Genomic DNA, 8,298 nt, shown 5'->3' with positions numbered 1-8,298 from the left:
TTGTCAACATAAGCGAAAAGCGCCTGATGAATGCGCTTCTCAATTTTCGGACAGCTTAAGACAGAGAGGAACGAAAGTAACAAGAAGAGGTTACCCTAGGTGAGCGTGGCACGGAATTCCTATGCAGCATGTCGTAAGTGGCGCATTTGCTTGGCAGTTTATTTCCGGATAATCCATACTGACGAACCCTCTAGGCTATCATAAGACTCACATGTGTATTATCGAAGTGTAATTGTTAAAATGGACTGCTATTCTTAATATTACTTCAATTTTGGATGGATCTGACTCAGTGAAGAATGTTAATTGAAATTTCATTTCATCTTGGAGACCACTGGATAGGCTTAATAATCCCTTAAAATAGTCGCTGTGCACATCAACGTGTCTCCTAATACAATTGCTCATCTGCTTTTGCTTACCTAAAAACTTCAGCGTCACATAAATATAGTAAAACCAGAAGCACACCTCACTTTTTGCGTCACTGTGGAATGACTTGAAACCGTTGAACATTGGAAAGACAACGAATATAGATGAAATGAGGTTGATTAAATAAAGTAAAGATTTCAAGATGAAACCTAAATCAGTATTCCCATTTTGAAATCGCCTGTACCCACCATCTGAATAATTCAAATACTTGTGATTGAAGAACGTTTCGAGTCGTTTTCAACACTTTGGTATCTCAAGGTCGCAGTGAGGAGTATACATCACCCGATACTGGCGTCTTCCAGCATCCAGCCCCGGTACGACGCAGTCACCAACTAGCAGCCTAAATGCGACTTATTTTAAATATTGTCAGCGTTCTTTAGCTTCAACTCATATATTTCATGCGTGTTTGTTTATTGATCAGACAGAGTTCCGCGCATTATTAACTGCGTAGTGCAAAAAACCGCTGTTTGCAGTGCACGAAGCATTTGCTTTTGTGTTTCAAGAGCCACTTGTACAAGTGATAGCTGTTCTTGCAGCAGCAGCAGCGCATTAGAGGACTGTGAGTTGACACAGCTTCACATAAACAGCAACTTGCTTTACATTTCGTTAATTTTCTTTAGCTTCAACTCCTAGATTTCTTGCTATTTTTGTATTTATGACGCATTCTTTAGTATGGAGAGGAACTATGGTTGTTGTGTTCAGATGCGTGCCGAGTTGATGACTCATCGCTCACAGCTCCACGTGGCGTTAGCTTCGGTCATGCAGCTTGAGGCTGTTAGCAATGACCATCACATGGGCCGATTGGTCCACTGCTGTGATCGACCTGGGTACTGCATGCACAGAGGTTGATTCCTCATCCGTGGTCGAGTGGGAGGTCGTTCCAAGATGTGGCCAGTAGCGAAAGACTTTCTGAGAGGCCGATGGGAGGGCCTCCCCGATTCATATCTGTGGCTGAAAAAAGTCCCTGAGCCAGATAAAGTCGCTCGCATTGTTCCAGAGGAATCCTCAGGGGCTGCAAAGTCTGGGCATTCACAGAGTGTGGGATTACTGGAGCTCCAGCATTAGGTGCGTAATGGGCCCCCTTAGGTTCAAATGGTTCAAATGGCTCTCAGCACTATGGGACTTAACTTGAGGTCATCAGTCCCCTAGAACTTAGAACTAGTTAAACCTAACTAACCTAAGGACATCACACACATCCATGCCCGAGGCAGGATTCGAACCTGCAACCGTAGCAGTCGCGCGGTTCCAAACTGCAGCGCCTAGAACCGCTCGGCCACTCCGGCCGGCCGCCCCCTTAGGGATATGCCTGCAAAGGAGGAGAGGGAATCCAATGTGCTCTCTGTGTGAATATCGGTAGGAGTCATTCCAGATGTGAAACGGGTGCTTCCGGATGCCATTAAGAGCACAATGAGCAGCCAGCTGCAGCTGGTGGGTCATGTTGGAACTAATGATATATGTCGCTTTTGATCGGAAGAAATTTTTTCTGGTTTCGAGCGGCTATCTGAAGTAGAGAAGGCTGCCAGTCTTGCTAACGAGATGATGGCGGAGCTCGCCATCTTTAGTATCATCGACAGAACCGACTATGGTCCTTGGTAGGGAGCTAAGTTTTTTTTATATATATAAAAAGGTGAGAGGGGCTCGAGAACGTGCAAAAGGGGCTTTCAGCTCCAAAGGGTTTGGGAAGAATACAGGAAGACGGTAGACTAGGAACAATCAGTACTGTAAGAAGCAGAGCTCCAAGTGCTAATTGAAAACACTGAATTTCAACTAGTTCTAAGCATGGAGAGCTGGCTAAAACCGGAAATAAGTCAAGCCGAAATTTTTGCGTAAGATCTAATTATCTTCAGAAACGATAGATCAAACACAGTTGGTAGTGGAGTGTTTAGTGCTGTCAGAAGTAATTTACCTTGTAGTGAATTTGAAGTAGACAGTTCCTGTGAGTATGTGTAGCGGTTATACTTAACAGACGGAGTAAATTAATTTGCTTTTAAAACACAGTAAATTAATAATTAGTTCCTTTTACCGACCCCCCTCCCCCTCCCAACTCAGATGATACAGTTGCTGAACAGTTCAAAGAAAACTTGAGTATCATTTCAAACAGATACCCACTCATACAATTGTAGTCGGAGGTGACAAGTCGGTTAGGCATAAAATGTCGACCGAAATCGTCCTGTATGCCTTCTTAGAGAATTGTTTTGAACAACTAGTTCAGGATCTCACTCGAAGTGTTAGTGGTTGTGAAAATATACTTGACCTGTTAGCAACAAATAATCCTGACCAAATAAGGAACATGACCGAATTTTTTTATTTTATTTATTTATTTATTTTGAAAATTTGTGGTAAGACCCTATGGGACCAAACTGCTGAGGTCATCGGTCCCTAAGCTTACATAGTACTTAATCTAACTTGAATTAACTTAAACTAAGGAACAATACACACACCCAAGCCCGAGGGAGGACTCGAACCTACGACGGGGAACATGACCGATTCAGGGATTAGTGACCACAAAGTTGTGACCGACCACAATGTTGTTGTAGCTAGACTGAATACTATAACATACAAACCCACCAAAAATAACGCAGAATACATGTTTTAAAAAAGCAGATAAAAATTCGGTTGATATCTTCCTAAGAGACAGCCGCCACTCCGTCCAGTCTGACTATGTAAGAGCCGCGCGGGATTAGCCGAGCGGTCTCAGGCGCTGCAGTCATGGACTGTGCGGCTGGTCCCGGTGGAGGTTCGAGTCCTCGGGCATGGGTGTGTGTTTGTCCTTAGGATAATTTAGGTTAAGTAGTGTGTAAGCTTAGGGACTGATGACCTTAACAGTTAAGTCCCATAAGATTTCACCCACATTTGAACATTTTTTTGACTATTTAAGAGGAGACAGTTTCCACTCCTTCCAATACGACTATGTAAGATGTGCTTTAAATACAAAGAAATAATATCGACGGCAGTTGATATATACCAAATAAATTAATAAGAGATGGTACTGATCCTCCAAGGTACACAAAGAACATTATTGCAGAAGCAACGAAGAAAGCATGCCAAATTAAAAAAAAAATACATAAATTGGCGATGTTTTAGAGGAGATCGAAATTTGCTGCGAACTTCATTGCGAGATGCTTTTAATAGTTTCCACAACGGAACGCTGTCCCGAAATCTGGCAGAAAACGCGAAGAGATTCCGCTCATATGTAAAGTACACCAGTGGCAAGACGTAATCAATACCTTCACAGCGCGATAACAATGGCGATGTTATTGATGACAGCACCACTAAAGCAGAGTTACTAAACACAGTTTTCCGAAAGTCTTTCATTAAAGAAGATGAAGTAAACGTTCCAGAATTCGAATCAATAACAACTGCCAACATGAGTAATTTAGAAGTAATTTGATGTAGCGAAGCAGCTTAAAAAAGACGTAAGAAATTAATAATTCCGATCCCGATTGTATACCAGCGAGGTTCCTTTTAGAGTATACTGGTACAATAGCTCTATGCTTAGCAATCATATGCAACTGTTCGCTCGTAGAAAGATCCGTACCCAGAGACCGGAAAGTTGGGGCTGCACAAGTTACACCAATACCCAATAATGGAAATGGGAGTAATTCGATGAATTACAGGTCCATATCACTAACATCGATTTGCAGTGGGGTTTTGGAACCTATACTCTGCTCGAACATTATGAATCACTTCGAAGGAAACAATATATCGACAGATAGCCAACACGGACTCCGAAAATACCTCTCTTGTGAAACACAACTAGGCCTTTTTTCTCATGGAGTCATGAGCGATATCGACAGCGGACGTCAAATTGATTCCATATTTTTAGGTTTCCAGAAGGTTTTTGACCCCGTTCCTAACATGCGACTCCTAACTAAACTGCTTGCCTGTGAAGTGTTGTCTCAGTTGTGTGACTGGATTCGTGATTTCCTGTCAGAAGGTCACAGTTCATAATAATTAACGGAAAGTCGTCGAGTAAAACAGAAGTAGTATCTGGCGTTCCCCGAGAGTGTGTTATAATGAGCAGTCCTCTTAGATTATTTGCAGATTCTGCTGTCATAGACAGTCATGTTACGTCATCTGATAATCAGAACGAATTGCAAAATGATTTAGACTATATATCTGTGGGGTGCAAAAATTGACAATTGATTCTAAATCATGAAAACTGTGAAATCATCCATACGATCACTAAAAAGAACCTGTTAAATTTCAGTAAGACGATAAAACACACAGATTTAAAGGCTGTAAACTCAACTAAATAGTTAGGGATTGCAATTACGAATAAGTTATATTGGAACGATCACATAATAATGTTATTGCGAGGAAATAAAACCAAAGACTGCGATTTATTGGCAGAAAACTTGGGAAATGTAATAGGTTTACTAAAGAGACTGGTTACATTATGCTTGTCCGCCCTCTTTTGGAGTATTGCTGCGACGTGTGAGATCCACTATGGATTGAATTGACGGAGGACATCGAAGAAGTACAAAGAAGGGCAGCTCGTTTTGTATTATCGCGAAATAGGGAAGAAAGTGCCACGGATATGGTACAGGAATTGAGATGGCAGTCATTAAAAAAAAGGCGTTTTCCGCTGCTGCAGGACCTTCTCATTAAATTTCAGTCACTATGTTTCTCCTCAGAGTGAGAAAATATTTTTTTGGCACCTACCTAAATGGGGAGGAGTGATCATCATAATAAAATTTTTAAAAATCCGAGATCTCACGGAAGCTTTAAGTGTTCGCTCTGTTCCAGAGTGGAACGGTAGAGAAGTAACTTAAAGGTGGTTCAGTGAACCATATGCCAGGTACTTAAGTGTGAATTGCAGAGCAAGCATGTAGATACAGATCTAGATGTAGATTTCATAGAAAAGCTCATCATGTATTTAGTTTCACGAGGAGAGTCAAAAAGATAGAATAAAAACGTCCACAGATCACAGAAAATGAAAAATGTAAGTTCCCTCAGAATAAGTAGGGGTTATTGCTTGATTTGGGGTAGGGGTCCAAACAGTGAGGTCATCGGTCCATCGGATGAGGGATGGGGAAGGAAATCAGCCGTGCTCTTTCGAAGGAACTATCCCCGCATTTGCCTGAAGCGAATTTTGGTTTAATAAGACGAATTACATCATAGTAGTTCTGAGGCATGCAGTGTCTGGTGATTAATTTGGATAGTATGTTAGTTCCTCAAGACGGACATTTTGGATCCGTAGGTATTGGCCGAGCTATGTTTCTGGTGCGGAATTACTGCAAGAACTCCATTTTCCATGTGTGGGCCTGGAATTCCATCAGCAGATTGCTGAAACTACGGCTTACAAGGAGGAACTGCAATAGGTTGCTCTCTGATACAGTCGAAAATTCCCTTGGTGAATGGAGGGCGAAAATAAATGGGCACCTATTTTGTCTCGGGTGCCAACACTTGACAGTTTCCGAGAAAATGATAAAGTTTTGATGCTACTGCACCACACGTGGTGTTGTATCAGGTGGGTTGGTAGCGTAATGACTGATCCCACAGGTTCGAATTGTTGCGCTCTGTATTCAAATCCAATGTGATGTTATTTATTTCGTTTTGTTGTCGAGGAAGTCTGTGACATCAATGACAGATACAGTGGAATAATTTATAAAATAAATGAACATTTTATAAATTACAACAATTAGATTTAATCATCACTTGCATAAACGTATGCAATTAACAGTAATTGAAAATGTAAAACATAAATTGTAGAACATCAAGTTTTGCTTTGATTTTTAGTTTTATACTGCTGAAGAACCAGTGTCTGCCAATGACCTTGCCGCAGTGGTAACACCGGTTCCCGTCAGATCACCGAAGCTAAGCGCTGTCGGGCTGGGCTAGCACTTGTATGGGTGGCCATCCGGTCTGCCGAGCGCTGTTGGCAAGCGGGGTGCACTCAGCTCTTGTGAGGCAAACTGAGGAGCTACTTGATTGAGAAGTAGCGGCTCCGGTCTCGGAAACTGACATACGGCCGGGAGAGCGGTGTGCTGACCACATGCCCCTCCATTTTCGCATCCAGTACCGCCTATGAGCTGAGGATGACATATGCGTCACTGGATGCGGATATGGAGGGGCATGTGGTCAGCACACCGCTCGCCCGGCCGTATGTCAGTTTACGAGACCGGAGCCGCTACTTTTCAGTTAAGCAGCTCTTCAGTTTGCCTCACGAGGGCTGAGTGCACCCCGCTAGCCAACAGCGCTCGGCGGACCGGATGGTCAGCCATTCAAGTGCCAGCCCAGCCCGACAGTCTTAACTTCGGTGATCTGACGGGAACCGGTGTTACCACTGCGGCAAGGCCGTTGGCTTTCACCCCTCTGCACTTTCAATTAACGTGAAGTGACGCATATATCAATATCATGACGTATTCTAACTTTGTTAGACGAAGTTGCCTGGTGCAGAGTTTTACCTCTCCATTACGGAACCAAAGAGAGATATGTGTCTGTGTGATTTGCAGTTTCGAAGTTGTAAAAATAAGTAATCAGTGATTTTGGAGGACTTGTGACAAGTGGTTGTAATTTCTCTAGACCTAAGTACAATGCTACAGGGGCTTCGCTGCTGCACATTAAATCAGTTTCTTGCCCTTCTCATGCATTCACCAAAGAATTAATTTATTTCCAACACGGCTGCCGAAAATTGTGTGTTACCATGTACAGTCGGGGACAGAACTCGGGAGACCTCTCGATTTATAGGTATGCTGAACTGCACAGCTTTACTCTCTATTAAGACAACATAAACTGCAAGAAGGCCAGGTGCTATCAACATTCATGTTTCCAACATTAAGTCGAAGTCTACTCGAGCATCATCAGACTGTTGTAGACAGTGTGGCAGGCTATATTGCTGCTGATTTATTTATCTCTGGTGTTTGTCTGCTGTGGTCAGTGAACCAACGAGAAAACGCTATTCAGCATGCACTTTATTAATGCAAATGAATTGCATCTTATTCTGTTAATTTTATAAAAAGGGCACTATTTAATTAAAAAATTCACATTGTCACGAATCAGCAGGATAATACGCACCTCCGGCTTCAAAACAGTCTGTCTCTACTGTCACGCCACAGCCATAGTGAAGTAGTGTTCAGGATGTCCACAAAAGTACGTAAATATAACAGTAAGGTTAGACACATAATTAAATCTAGTTACCAAATCATTCAGCACCACAGTTAAGACAATACAGTTGCAGAAAGAACAGGCGTTACAAGTGTGCAGTTCTGGAGGTTATTCATCTTTAGATGTGGAGGGCACAGAATAAAGGTAGCGACAAAATTTATGGGGGAGAAATTGTCTTAAGATTTATTCACTGATTGCCGATCTACTTGCTAGTGACTTTTTCACAGAACAGGGAAAAATCTTGCCTCCAAAGATATTAGAACCGAAAACTAACGCAGTCTCCCGCTTGAAGGGTGAACGTGTTACTACTAAGCTCACTTACAACTGTAGAATACATCATTCTCTTGTCGTCCCAATGATTATTAAGACGTTGAATTCGCAGAGTAAATGGCGAAGTAAGCTACATTTCTTGTTGAAACCAGCTTCCTGAAGTTAAATCTGCTAAGTTTACGTCATCCCTTAAATGCGAATAATACAGAATATTTAGTCTCAGTAACAAGATAATATCGAGTGAATGTACCAGGATAGTTCTGAACCAAAGTAAGTAAGTAAATCGACGATCACATAGTTGTCAAATGTTTCATATAAATTTTCTAATTCTCTATTAGACAGGCGACAGGCAGGATGTGTTTTCTCAGGACAGGCAGGATGTGTTCCTTGAGCTGGCTACCGCCGGCTGCCACTGTAATCACTGAGAGCAAAAATATATTGTATACACTAATGAGTTGTTTGCATTTTTGTAACTTCTTCTATAACTGGATCTAA

General features: G+C 42.1%; 1 pseudogene; it reads left to right on the top strand.

Annotated features, from left to right (window-relative positions):
- Window positions 1-6,192: 6,192 nt before the first annotated feature.
- On the top strand, window positions 6,193-6,310 carry LOC124778324 (annotated as a pseudogene).
- The last annotated feature ends 1,988 nt before the right edge of the window (window positions 6,311-8,298 follow it).

This window comes from Schistocerca piceifrons, chromosome 2, assembly GCF_021461385.2.
Source record: "Schistocerca piceifrons isolate TAMUIC-IGC-003096 chromosome 2, iqSchPice1.1, whole genome shotgun sequence".
Classification (NCBI taxonomy): Eukaryota; Metazoa; Arthropoda; class Insecta; order Orthoptera; family Acrididae; genus Schistocerca; species Schistocerca piceifrons.
Note: the sequence above shows the minus strand (reverse complement) of the source record. Positions and strands in the feature narration are given on the sequence as shown.